The sequence below is a fragment of the Caloenas nicobarica genome, chromosome Z (genome assembly GCF_036013445.1).
Source record: "Caloenas nicobarica isolate bCalNic1 chromosome Z, bCalNic1.hap1, whole genome shotgun sequence".
Classification (NCBI taxonomy): domain Eukaryota; kingdom Metazoa; phylum Chordata; class Aves; order Columbiformes; family Columbidae; genus Caloenas; species Caloenas nicobarica.
This window is the reverse complement of record NC_088284.1, coordinates 3902956-3917038: the sequence shown is the minus strand read 5'-3', so window position 1 is coordinate 3917038 and position 14083 is coordinate 3902956. Positions and strand designations below refer to the sequence as shown.

General features: G+C 46.0%; 1 protein-coding gene across 1 annotated transcript in view; it reads left to right on the top strand.

The window, feature by feature from the left end:
• The first annotated feature begins 8454 nt into the window (after positions 1–8454).
• The window catches only part of ARK2N (arkadia (RNF111) N-terminal like PKA signaling regulator 2N), a 43012-nt gene continuing 37383 nt past the window's right edge, over positions 8455–14083 (top strand). Inside the window, exon 1 of the mRNA XM_065656548.1 lies at positions 8455–8533. The gene's annotated coding sequence lies outside the window, so the exon portion shown is untranslated. The remainder of the gene's footprint in view (positions 8534–14083) is intronic.

Sequence of the window (14083 nt, the reverse complement as noted above, 5' to 3'; positions counted from 1 at the left end):
GCTTCATGGATAACGAAGTGATAGCTTTAAAAGGGCTTTACAGTAAGGCCTTTCTATTCCTGAAAACACATGGATATTTTTCCAGAACCAATGTGGGATGTGATCATTTTTAAGCTAGACGGTCTTTTCTAATTCAACCTCAAATGTCCTCTTCCAAAATGGTCCCTAGAGCCCTCCTCTTATTTCCATGCCACCATCACACCAGCCTTGAACACCTCAGCTTTTAAAAGTTGTTTTGTACTAAAGCCAAATATCTGAAAATCTCCTGTGGATGGGGAAAAATCAAAATATAGAAACAGTGGCAGCACCTAAGGACATCAAGCATGGACTAGGGCCCCTTTGTAACAGCGTCCAAAGAGCTACGGTGCTCTCTGTGACAATTTGTAGCTACATCTGTTTGCAATTAGGGTTGCAAAAGATCATGTTAATGATTTAGTGTGGTGTGTGTGTCCGCAGGAGCTGTTACTTCACTGCAGAAATTTATTTCACTGATCTGCAGGGAAAGAGATTCTATTGCTTCATTAGGTCTCTATCTGATTATGTTTAGGGTGTAGCCCTGATTTCTAAGAAGGTGTCAGCAAACTGCAACTGTCTCCTCACTGTGTGACCTTCTTCACCTTGTTTCTTTCACCATGACGAGTAAGAATTGATGAACATTCAGAAACTCTGGTGAGACTCTGCCTCATCTTCCACACGCTGGAGGGAGTCGCTGTTTAGTTTCAGGGTTTTAAATGGAGATGTTAGGAAAGGGTTAGTTGCCTTAGTTTCATGGCTATTTATTTCCCTCTGGGCTAGAAATTAAGATGGCAAAAGCGAGTGGAAAAGCCATGTTCTGTACACATGAGCTAAACTGGCAAAGGGGAAACTACCTCACAGGTAACTGGTGTGAAATCGAGAGCAAGAGTGACTACAGGTACAGCGACTGCTTACCAAAAAAAAACCCATCAAAAAAGGCAATGGAATAGTCTGAATCTGTAAAAAGCAAGAGCATAATCTGATCTTTCCTGTTGAGGTAGGGGAGAGAAGTCATAGTCTTGAAAGGCATCAGAACATACCTGAGCAGACATCAGAGAACGATTCAACAAGAAAGCCATTGTGAGGCACTGGAGGTCATGGCCTGACAATTAAGGAATCTTAATCACTGGAGGCTTTTAAGAACAGATCAGAAATGCTTTGCTTAAGTATTTATAATGCGAGGGAGCGTTGATCGTGCTTTGGGATAGGAAGACGGATTAGACGAGAGTCTGAGGATGCAACCAGCCCTGCCTTTCAAGGAGAGCCTCAATAATTACTCAGGCAACGTTAGATGAAGGCTTTTTATCGTCTGCGTGTAACCATGGCTCAGGGCCTGGAAGAACCTGGGACTGTGGCTCTCCCTTAGCACCACTTTGTCACGCAACACCGCACCGGTTGTGAAACCTGGGGGTTGTTCTCCCCCTGCGCCCGACGAGCAGCTGCACGGCTCCCTGTAACCGCATCTGCTGCATCTCATTCCTCGGCAAAGATGCAGACAGCAGCGGGGCCGGGCTCCAACTCCAGAGCCGTCCAAAGATTGCCACGTGTTGCCTCGCAGCCCTGGAAACGCCAGGAGGTAAAAAGGCGCAGCAGCTGCGTGCGAGCCGTGTGCCGCAGCTGAGCCCTCCGCGCCACGTGCGGTGTGAATCAGCAGCCAGTTGTTGGGCCCGACAGTTCAGCTTCTGATGGAAATGAGGAAAGCTGAATAAATGAGATTGATGCAGCCAGTGGACCGCCTGTAAGATTTCTCAGCTCTTCGGTTACGCATTTGTGCAGGCAGAGCAGAGATGTCCTTCCTCCCTCATGATGTTGACCTCATTCATGGTGATCAATATGTAAAGGGTGAGTGTCAGGAGGATGGAGCCAGGCTCTTCTGGGTGACAACCAATGATAGGACAAGGGCCAATGGGCACAAACTGGAACGCAGGAGGTTCCACTTAAATATGAGAAGAAACTTGTTCCCAGTGAGGGTGCCAGAGCCTGGCCCAGGCTGCCCAGGGAGGTTGTGGAGTCTCCTTCTCTGCAGACATTCCAGCCCGCCTGGACGCCTTCCTGTGTAACCTCATCTGGGTGTTCCTGCTCCGGCGGGGGGTTGCACTGGATGAGCTTCTGAGGTCCCTTCCAATCTCTAACATTCTATGATTCTATGTTTTGGGGAGCTCCAGCTTTTCCAGCGCGGGGATAGGGATCAACAACTCGCAGAGGTCCTGCCGAGACAGGAGCGCACCAGCCCGAGTGCTCGGCTGAGAAAACATTTGGTTTTGGGCTTCACCCTCTGGCCGGGCAGCTGCTGAGTGTTTCCTGGGGGGTCACAGCGGGTAGTGAGGACCTGCGGCAGCTCGGACCAGCTGGACCCCTCGGCTGTTGTGTATTATGAAATAATCGAACAACTGAGAATGACACGAATGCCTGGAGAGGTCTCCGCTGCTTCAGCCTCACTTCAGATTACATCAGCTGCTCCGCTCTGGGCTCCCAGCCTGATTTTTGGAGACACTCGTCTATTGATACCTGCGAGCTGAGCGCAGTTGTGCTCACTGGGAGCTCAATTCCTCCCCCTGGAAAATGTGGGGATCCAAATTCCACCTGAGAGAGGGAAAAAAAAAAGAATTAAAAGTATGCACTAGACATGAAAAACAGCGTTCAGCCTCATATAAGTTTTACCACAGTGATACACTGTTCTTATCAGGCCAATATGCAAAACAATAATTGCTTGAGAAAAAGAAAAAGTTCATCCCCAGATCAGCTAAGTGATACGGATTTATTATATATAAAAGAAATCATTCTGTTACTAAAACTAGAAAAACAAAACCAAAATCCTAGAGAAATACAGAATATAAGAGGCAAAATTAAAGCTACTGAGCTGAAATATTTATTTATTTACTCGATTTTATTTATCTGTTTATCAATTTACTCAAAATGCATTGGACCAAAAGATGTGGTTAGAATCTCGTGTCTATATGTCCATACTACAGAAGTACTCACTGCAAACAACTTGTTATGGTTGCTTCTCAGTCTTCCTTTTGACTGAAAGTATTCAAATTTTTTTTTTAATTCATATGAATCCTTTAGTAGATATAGAATATTAGTATGGGACTTTGTAATTTAACATTTTTAGAAAAAATATTTAAATAGTTTCAAGGTTTATTTAGAAAGTAGGTTGGTTGCGTTTTATACCATCTCCAGTAAAACACTCTAAATATTCTTTTGATACTTAATTGTGGTTTGGGTACTTATAAGCAAAAAAAGTGATGTGTTAAATTCTAAGCGTACGTAAGATTTTTTAAATTACATCTAGTACTGAATAGGTCTTACAGGTTTGGGAAAAATCGTGTATTTCTGAGCTGTTATTTGAATTTTTAAATTACAGGGTCCTGCACACTGCAGGAAATCCTTCAGTTTGTCTCTGAATACACAGTTGCCACCAGTAACTTCAAGTGGCCTTAGAAACCTTTTTCATTTTCTTATACACTCACTTCATTAAAAAAATTCAGTAGCAGGCTGGAAGGATTTCTGCTTCTTCAATTCGGAAATATTTCCTCTGGAAAAGAAAAAAGATAACCACAAGCACATAAGCAGAGGCTTTACCAATAAGCGTGTGTTTAAAGTAAAACTTACAGTTCCTTCTCTCTTCACTGGGTACCAGCTACGCGGGAGGATCACAGAATCACAGGATGTCAGGGACTGGAAGGGACCTCAGAAGCTCATCCAGTGCAACCCCCCCGCCGGAGCAGGAACACCCAGATGAGGTCACACAGGAAGGTGACCAGGCGGGTTGGAATGTCTGCAGAGAAGGAGACTCCACAACCTCCCTGGGCAGCCTGGGCCAGGCTCTGGCACCCTCACCGGGAAGAAGTTTCTTCTCATATTTAAGTGGAACCTCCTGCGTTCCAGTTTGTGCCCATTGCCCCTTGTCCTATCACTGGTTGTCACCCAGAAGAGCCTGGCTCCATCCTCGTGACACTCCCCCTTTCCATATTTATAAATGTTAATGAGGTCCCCCCTCAGTCTCCTCTTCTCCAGCTCCAGAGCCCCAGCTCCTCAGCCTTTCCTCACACGGGAGATGCTCCACTCCCTTCAGCATCTTCGTGGCTGCGCTGGACTCTCTCCAGCAGTTCCCTGTCCTTCTGGAACCGAGGGGCCCAGAACTGGACACAATATTCCAGATGCGGTCTCACCAGGGCAGAGCAGAGGGGCAGGAGAACCTCTCTGACCTACTGACCACCCCCTTCTAATCCCCCCCAGGTCCCATTGCCCTTCCTGGCCACAAGGGCCAGTGCTGGCTCATGGGCACCCTGCTGTCCCCAGGACCCCCAGGTCCCTTTCCCCTACACTGCTCTCCAACAGGTCATTCCCCAACTTATACTGGAACCTGGGGTTGTTCCTGCCCAGATGCAAGACTCTACACTTGCCCTTGTTCTATTTCATTAAGTTTTCCCCGCCCAACTCTGCAGCCTGTCCAGGTCTCTGGATGCCAGCACAGCTTCTGGCGTGTCAGCCACCCCTCCCAGCCTGGGGTCACCAGAAACTTGCTGACAGTGCACTCTAGTCCCTCATCCAAGTCACTGATGAATATATTGAGTAGTACTGGTCCCAGTACCGACCCTTGAGGCACTCCACTAGATACAGGCCTCCAGCTGGACTCAGTCCCATTGGAGACAGAGACTCTCTGTCTTCTTTCCTTCAGCCAGTTCAGGATACAGCGCTGCCTCTGTCTGCCTTGAAGCTGTTCAGTCTGTCCTTACACTGTCCTTCCTGAGACATGTCACCTCTGGAAAAAAAAAAAAACAAAAAACACCAAAAAAACCCCAGAACCGCAAAACTACAACTTAATCTAATAAATGCTTCCTCTAAGCCCTTGCGAAAGATGCCTTTGATGCTAATTAAGCATCACGGGTGCTCAGTTAGCCAATATTGGCTGGTAAAACCCAGCAGCAAGGAAAGGCTTAATCTCTCTTCTGTCCCCAGGAGAGGTGGGCTGTAGTTCGGGGGTGGGTGAACCCCTGGGTGTCCTGGTCACCTTCTGGGCACCGCCGGTGGCTGCGGAGGAGCCGGGGTGTCTTCGGGAAGGAGCGGGAGCGCAGCGAGGGGACGGCTTGGCCGGGTTTCAGCCTCGCGTTTGTGATTTCGGATGCTCGGCAGCCCAGCCTGGAAAACGGGTGTTGTTTAAATGTCACTGGGAAGGTGAAGTTTCTATATATTCCTCCTGCAGCGGATGCTTAGTAATGTTCCTATGGATGCCGCTGTCACGGATGGGCTCTTGAAAATTCATTTTCCTGCTCTGGAGATGGAAATTGTGGCCTGGGGCTGGGGCAGAGATGGTAGCAGGGATGGAGAAGCCAAGAGTCGGGTGAGGTAGCCAAGCCTGGAAGCCCTTGGAGCCAAAATGCTCCCACAACCAGTTTTAACTTTGGGACAGGAGCGTGGCTCAGGGCCACTCCTGCTGTCCGCTCCAGCGCAGACGCCCGTCTCTCAACCGCGTTTCTCCGTGGCTGAGTTCTTATCGTTCCCTCGTGGAGGTAACTAATGCCGAAACCATTTCACCCTCGGCAAAAGCGGTCGAAGAATGATAAAATGGAGCCAAAGGAGCGTAGAAGAGGCGCTGGGCTGTACTCCCTAAATTCCTGGAGCCAGCACCACCTCCTGCCTTTCCTCCTCCCTTCCTAATCTTTCAGCCCATCTCCCTGAAAACTCAGAATGAGTCCCCTGGTATTTCTCCTAATCTGCCGTTTAAAATCTCAGGCGATAAAGCTTTCACCACTTCCCTTAGGGAGACAATTTTCCAGCCTACAGTTCCCCATTCAAGAGCTTTCCACCCCGATTCTCATCTTAAACATGCCCTTCCTTAATTTCACGCCATTAAAATCATTAACATATCACCAGCCTTATCCCTTTATGCCACTTCGTTCAAATATTTACAGATCACTAATGTCTCCCTGCTTAGTTTACTAATTCCGTTGTACCTATGATCATCAGAATTTCTTTTTTTTTTTTTTTTTCCTTTCGTAACGCCTCCAGCCTACCAATTCCTTCAGTCGTGGCTCTCCGAGCTCCTTCCCATTTATCAGTCTTCTTGCAAACCCGAGGCAGATGCTTGCCGCCCTCGCCTGTGCTGTGATGCTTTCGTGTATGCTGCCCAAAACCGCGCTGCCTGTTCCTAACGCCTGTGCAGCCGCGTTGCCGTCCTCCGGGTGTCTTCCAGGAGCCGTTCCTCCAAACCACATCCTTCCCTGAAAATACCGATTCTGCATTATTTTCCCAGAAGCAGTCGGGCCAGGTTGTGGAGGCTGGTTTTAGTTGGGGGGAGGCTTGGGGGAATCAGAGCTGGTTCTGGATCGCCGGCCCCAGCCGTCCCACGCAGGGCAGGTTTTATCTTTTCTCAAGCACGGATTTTTGTTCGCACCCTGTTTGTGCCCACTTGTGGGTGCACCGGCGAGGCTGGTGCTCTTGCAAAGGAAGCGGTTTTAAGTGTTTGGTGACAAATATCTTGGTTTTAAAAGAGAATTGTGAATTCCTGAATATGTAGCTCTACCCGTACCCAAATCTCTCTCTTACTTCTCTATATGATAAATTCTCCTGAGACAGTATGTGATGTCCGTCTTTGTTTCCCAAGTCCATGTATGTGATTTTTTTTGGGGGGGTGGGTAGACACCTACACACGTTTCTGTCCTATCAACCCTATAACTGGTTCTGTGCCACGAGCAGTGGCAGTGGAGGAGCAGGACCATCCAAGGGTGTCTCTGCTGTACGACGAGTGTTTAACACTTGTATTTCCCAGGCGCTTGTAGGCCCTGATCAGGATTTATGGGCTGCACTGAAATGTGTATTAGAATGCGCTGCTGCGTGTATTAAAATTGCAGAGCACCACCTGCAATTTCTTGTGCAGCACGCGCACCCCGGGGCTGCAAAGCTCTGATTAAGAAACACCGAAACGGCGTTTAACGCGCGCATTATAACGTCACCCTAATTGCTCACCAGACCTCCCGCACCCATCCCGCAGGCCTCTGATCTCCGTGCAGAGGAGACTCCATCGAGTCCAAGCGTTAACCCAGCTCTGGCACTAACCCAGGTCCCTGAGAACCTCATCTGGAAAATCGGGTCGCCGATCCAGAGTAAAAGCTAAAAAGGGAAATGGGGAGGGCCAAGTTATTAACTTCATATATATTCAGAGCTTGAAATAATTTCACAGAATCGCAGAATGTGATTCCCCTTGACATCTTCAAAGCACACATCCCGACTCACGTTTGGCTGCATTTCTTGGATCAATATGACTAAAAGAACGAATTTCAGAGCCTCTTGACGTCTGCACAGGTTTTACCACCCAGTTCATGAGCTGCAAAGCAAACCCTCCGTTCTGGAACTCCAAAACATGAACGCTACCGATGTGCCCCACCAATTCGATGGGTTACTGAACTCCCCAAACATGTTCTGGGGCAGCCCCAGACATTTCAAAGCACAGCTTTTACTCTAGTTGCCTATAACAAAGAAGAACCAGGCTGGGAGGTCTTAAAATATGCTGTATATTGTATTTCCTTGTACTTTGGGGTCTCAGAGTGTTTCTTTAGAATTCACATTTCTCTTCCAGACTCCGTGGTGGGATACGAACACACATTATATAGCCCAGCCTGCTGCAAAATGAGTCAAAGAGAAGCAAAGGGATGTTCTTAAGAATGTCAGGAACTGGTGGAAGATGCAAGGATGCCAAGCAGATTCTACAGCTCTCTGGTCTTCTCTTAAATTTTTGGAATATACTTGAACTTGAAGAAAGCGTCCTCACTCAGCTGGTTCAAATGCCAGGGAATTGAACTCCACTTAAAAATGTGAATTTCCTCGTTTCATTGACAGAATTTGTATTCTTATACTTACTTACTTACTATTCTTACTTACTTACTGTACTCTTATTCTTATTAAGATAATATTATTCTCTGTGCTTTGTTGTATTGATTCTTAGTAGAGGTCAACCATACCTTGGTCATGAACACATTCTAGCCCCTGAGCGTTTTCACTTTAAAGCTGCCACACTGGGAACTTTTGCCACTTTGCTTGCGTTATTCTTCATCTAAGCCGCACACCCACCCTTTCCAATATCAATATCACCCTTATCAATAGATAACCATTAACGAGGTCAACATAGTGACTCTTCCAGGTTCCTTAGCTCCGAACCACTTGTAACCCCACAGAGCGGCACAAACTGGGTAATTTATTGTTCTCGTAACGTCGAAGGCGCTTTCCAGCCACAGACCTAGACCCGCACCGCCCCGCACGGGGGCGCTGGCGAGCGGGGCAGCGCTGCCGCTCTGCGCGGCCTCTCGTCTGCTCCGGAGGGGCGGAAGTGACGGCGCAGCAGCGGAGCCCCGCGGCCTCCGGTGACATTTTCTCTGGCGTCGGGGGCCGGAGCGGCGGCGGCGGCGGCAGCGGGGACGGGGCAGCGTGAGCGGCGGACACCCGGCTCCTCCCGGCCGCCCATGCCCCAGCTGCTGCTCCCCGCGGGGGAGGCCAGGAGGGGCGCAGCGTCGCTCAGGTGAGGGCTCCGCGGGGCCCGGGCCTCAGCCCGCGGCCGTTACCCCGGTGCGGGGCGGGCGGGGCTGAGGGGAAACGCGGGGCCCGGGGGGTTTTGCCGCAACCCGGCGGGTCGCAGCTTTGCCACAGCACCTTCTGTTCTCCTGTAGTATACCGTGGGACCACGTTAGAGAAAAGCCCTCCAAAAACAAGGCGTGTAACGCTAGTGTTATGCTTCTTTAGCTTTTTTTTTTTTTTTTCCCCCCCCCTCCTTCTTAATTCTTCACTTTGGGCGATGTGGGGATATGCAATATATGTGGAAAACAATTTTCTAGGAAACAATTATTTCCTTATCAATCTATTTAAAATACGGATTCCTGGCTCTTTGGCTACCCTTCCCCCTAAATTAACTTGTAAGTACAGGTATCAGTATATATTCCAGGAACAGACTGTGTTTTACATTACGGATTCATAGTCCTTTAGGAAACAATTATTCTGCAAATGTAATAGGCTCAGGCAGGGTCTCTCAGCAAAGCAATTTTTTATTAATGATATTGCAACACCGGGTGTTCTACCTAGAGTTCGGCACATGTAACAGGGCAAAAAGCCCCTGTTTATGTCCCCCCAGAATTCCAGCCGCAATTTCCCTCCCCTGTTCCCCCTTGTTTGGGTACTGCAGAGTTTACAGACCACCCGACTCTGCCTCAGTTTGCATACAATAGCTTTCCTGTTATCAATCTATTTAAAATTTGGATTCCTGGTACTTTGGCTACCTTTCCCCCTAAATTAACTTGTAAATACAGGTATCAGTATACGTTCCAGGAAGAGACTGTGTTTTACATTAACGATTCATAGTGCGATGTCTCTCGGTCCTTCTCCCCTGCTGATGTCAGGCGACAGGTCCTCAGTTATGTGAGAAAAACAGTTCTTCGTCAAATGTTCCTTACAAGTTGAAGTTGTTCGATGCTTATTTGGCCTGAGTTCCCATTGAGCTCTGACATCTAATGTGTTGCAGATGTGGCTCTGAGTGGCACAAATATAACATTTAACTGCGCTGCTTGTTCTTCTTTAAGAGGGGAAAAGCAGTCTGAGCAGACTTGTAATATTTTAACTGTTTCCCCCCATTCTGGTATTGTAACTTCCTTTTCATTGAGGTTGTCAAACAACTACTTAAAAAGGCCACTTTTTGAAAGACTTGGTGCTTTTTTTTTTCAGGTTATCATCGTGTAGTTGGTCAGGAGAGCTTCCTCCTTTAAGTACCATCTAATTGTATTTATGTCTTAATTTATTAATAGTGGAACTAGGCTACTTGTATTAAAGTTTGTATGTACCTTTATAAGTCCTTAACTGCAATAACTTAGTTAAACAAGGTCTTGGCTGTAACTAGTTACATACTTTTTACTAGCACAAAGTACCTATCAGCATTTCAAAGGCTGCGTGTAGAGATGCTATGACATAAGTGTAAATCATTTTTATTTAGGAGAGGGGAGTGGGGTTTTTTTTAAATGGAAAGTAATTTTAGCTTTTAAAAATGAATGAGAAGCAAATCTTTGAACCTTTCAGCATCTCTTTAAAAACGTAAAATTTATCTTAATTCCCCTGCCCAGCTTACAGATGGGTTCTGTTGACGACTTCTCTGGTACTTGTCATGCGCAGGACCAAATAAAAGTTTCACTTACAGGCAAGTGCGAGCCTTTTTCCAGTTTTGAAGCCAAAATGTTAAGTACGAACAGTAATAGCTTTCCCCTTAGAACAGCAAACATGTTAAATGTAAAACATTTCTCTTAAAGTATCCTACATTGCTTAAGTCTATTAAAAAAAACGTAATGTTTGACCTTGTGGTGGAAACTGGGCACGGTGCTCTATTGAGGTCTCATCGTGTGGTTCTCCTGCCCTAGTTACCACCTGTAATTGCTGTTTCTGTGATAGGAGAGCTGGCAAGCAGGCAGTCACACCAGTGCAGCTTCCCCATTGACTTTGTGGAGTGAATAGGTTTGTAACAAGCTCTGAGGAGAGCAGTAAGTTGCTTGTCACGTGTTTGCTAAACACAAGCATCCCCCCTATATACATGTACAGTAGAAAAACAGTGAGATAATGTCCAGAGAACTCAGCTGTCCAACAGCAATCATTTTTAAGCATCACTTTCTGAGTATTTTTCACATCTAGTGGTCTAGACAAGTCTGGTCCTGGCAAAAGACGCTCCAAAGGGAGTGGTTATGTGGCTACTAAAACCTAATAATAAAATACTGCTTTCTGTGTTTCTGGTATATCAGTAACACCGGTGTTTTGTCTAAGGGATTAGGAGGAGGGACAGTGAGGGTGATAGAAGGTGATACGTGAGTTTGGACAGCTGGTGTTTATGCTCAAGTATGAGGATGAGAGTTCTGACTCATTATAAAACACTTGAATTTTTAATTATAACATGTCAACTATTTCTGTTTGCTCTTCAGCCTAATTGCTAGTTGGCATCACGAAGAGTTGCGATGAGAAATTCCTGAGAAATCAGGAAGAGGAAAGGACTGTGGTCTTACACGTTCAAGTGTACGATGTGTATTGCAGGTCAGCCTGGCCATCTCTGCTTGTGTTCTATAAGCACACGAAGGCTGCCTGCTCCGTAGAAATTAAAGTGCACAAACAAGTCGGGAAATGAGTGGATACGTTAAACGAGGTACTGCGAAGGGAGGAGAAAAGGGAAGGAACCTGAAGGCAACCACAAGGCAGTTGAGAGTGGTTGATACAGAGTGCTCACAACGCTCACAAACCAAGCACTGCTCCAGCTGATAAGAGTAGGTAGGAAGGATGTTTGTGTGCGTTTGACAAATGGGCAGATCACACTGGTGGCTCACGGTGTGGAGAAGGTGGGGATTAATGAGGTAAGATAAGATCGGATGAACAAGGAGTAAGTATAGAGAATCATGAGGGGCTTTGAACACTAAGCATTAGGGAGATAAGTTAGTGTAACTTGATTGGAGCAATAATTACCTTGGTTGTCCTGATCCCACTTCTCCTTGCTGTGCATTTACTTTTAAAATGCAGGCTTCTTTGCCTTGCCTTGATTTTGTTCACTTTCTTTGCTATCTCTTGAATATTATCACACAAACTCCCTGCTCCACCAAGGATGTGTGTGCCACCTATGACCCACACCTGTATATCAATGTCTCACTTATAAACATCTGTTAATGAGATGGGAGTCCCCATGTACCACGCTGTGAAAGCGGCTGCAGACTGAGCATTCACAACTGTCTGGTTACCCTCTGACTGAAAGGTCACCACTAGATACGTTAAAGCTTTGGAAACTCTGCAAATCAGTAAACCTGTATTTGATTTTCTATAACATTTCAAAGTTAGAGTGTTGATGGTACTTCTTGACAGAATTTAGTCTATGGTCAATCTCAGCTTTTGTGTTTTTATCTGCAGTTGACTAATTACTTACAAAACTGTAAACATTGACAGAAACTGAGCAGCAGATTTAATAACACATTTACTAGATCACAGTGAAAGATTTAATTAGCATAGTCACAAGCATGTAACTCGCATCTCAGAACAAGTGCTCTGGAAAAGAAGTACTGAAACTTGAAAAATCTTTGCTGGCTTGAGCGTTATTAGTTGCAATGGGGAACAAAAAAGGAAGCAGCAGTAGAAGAGGGGGACGGGGTAGTGCTGGGAAAGAGCTCTGGGATAAAGTTGTGTGGTACAGTGCATGTCACTGTGCAGTTACACCTCTTAGGTAACCTGAGGTTTACATGGCAAGGAAACCACTTTTGTCTCGGTTTTCCAGTAGGAGAAGAACCGTAATTCAGCAGAGATCTGGCACTTGTGCCTTTAACTTTAGCACTGTAACTTGGGGGCAACTGAATCTGTGGAATCTGTGGCAGCAAATGTTATCCCAGGGAACTTAGTATGATTTTCGTGGTTATTTGTTTTGTCTTTCTGTCGCATCTTTGTTCCACGTTTTTGATGCATAGCACAGTTATGGGTCTGCGACTTGAGGTCTGGAGTGTAACTTCTACAAATGTGCAGTTCTGAGCAAAAGGAAAACTGGATCAAAGAGACTGTAAATGTAGATGAAAATGTGCATGTAGTTAAGTATTAGCTTCTGCAGTTGCCTTATCATAACAGAGTACGTCTCCGAGCTAGATCGGAGTGACTGATACCGTGTCACTTATTCAGCGTTACTGCTAGGGGTTAGAATTTAAATTTGTAGTTGCCCTTTCCCACTGATGAGTGTTCGCTCTTCACATGTCTGATCAACATGAACAGAGCCTGTACAATATAGCAATTTCTCCACAGATATTACTGACTTTCTGCCGTTCAGGTACACATGGATTACTCATTCAGGACGGACAATGAGATGCCACTCAGTCACTGAGGTGTTGCCGTTTCACCGTTGCAGATGCATTACTGAACGTACAGGGAGGTCAAGTAACATGCCCGTGATCATGTGGTGAGTCAGCTTTAGATTTGGAATGATCCAGCCTAATGTCCCTTTTTATTTAATAGGGCATTTAGGGTTTTGTATCAATTTGACCACGTAGTCTGTCTCTGAAATGCTCAGAAATTGATTCAAGTAGCAGAATAGTGTACAGGCTGCGGCCGTATCAGGCCTTGTGATATTTGATCTCCAAGAAGACAGCTTATAAAGCTGTTAGGACTCAGTCTGACAGCTTTTTAATCATAAGCAGAACAGGTGGTCGCTTTTTAATTAAATACAAGTATTTAAGGCTCTTCCAAGCTAGCATTTTTGTGTCAATATGCTTGGAACATGACTTCGACTTCATAGTGACTCCTGCAGTGTCCTGCACAACGCTCTTCTGCTTTGATGCTTCAGAGTTTCCTGGACATGAGCAGGCAGAGCCTGACCATGATTGGATAAGTGTTGTCCTCGCTATGTTTCTGCTGTAGTGTCTTGTTCCTGAATGCTTGGTCATTAGTCTTTCAAGACTTATTTTTGAGAACTCAGGTTTCGCTTCCATTCATCCAAAACGGGTAAAGACCAAGTGACTCACAGTAGCAGAGCCAGGAATAACTGAGAGCTAGACTTTAAAATACCAGCTGTCTGTGCTATGATGCAGTTGCTACCATTTCAGTAATTTGTTTCTCATGGGGAATATCACATTTCCATGGTTCCAGTTTGAAGTTGGCACTCTGTGTTCCAATAGCATCGCTGAGCTTTCTGTAGTGAAAAAGAACCAACTTGATATCCAGGTGAGGTTATGACAATACTGTTCTCTGTTACGGTGGCTTTCGCAGCATCTGGTGATGTCCTGAGTCCTCGACTTACTCTCCCAGTTCTTGCTCTCTGGGAATTCCAATTCTTGCTAAAGAGAGAGAGCTCCAAGTAACCTGACAAAAGCAAAATTTTAAGGAAAAAAAGAGAGTGATAAAAAGTAGGTCAGGAGGCTGTCTGCTAATTCCATGTACTTGTGGTTAGAAATACAGTGCAAGATAAGGGGGTTTTCAAGGCTGTCTCCTAGTGAAGTAGGTTGGATGTAACACTGGTAGCCTGGGGCCTCATCGTGTTTAATAAGATGTCTTTTGGAAGTTACGTTGTCATGGTGGGAAGGAATGGGCT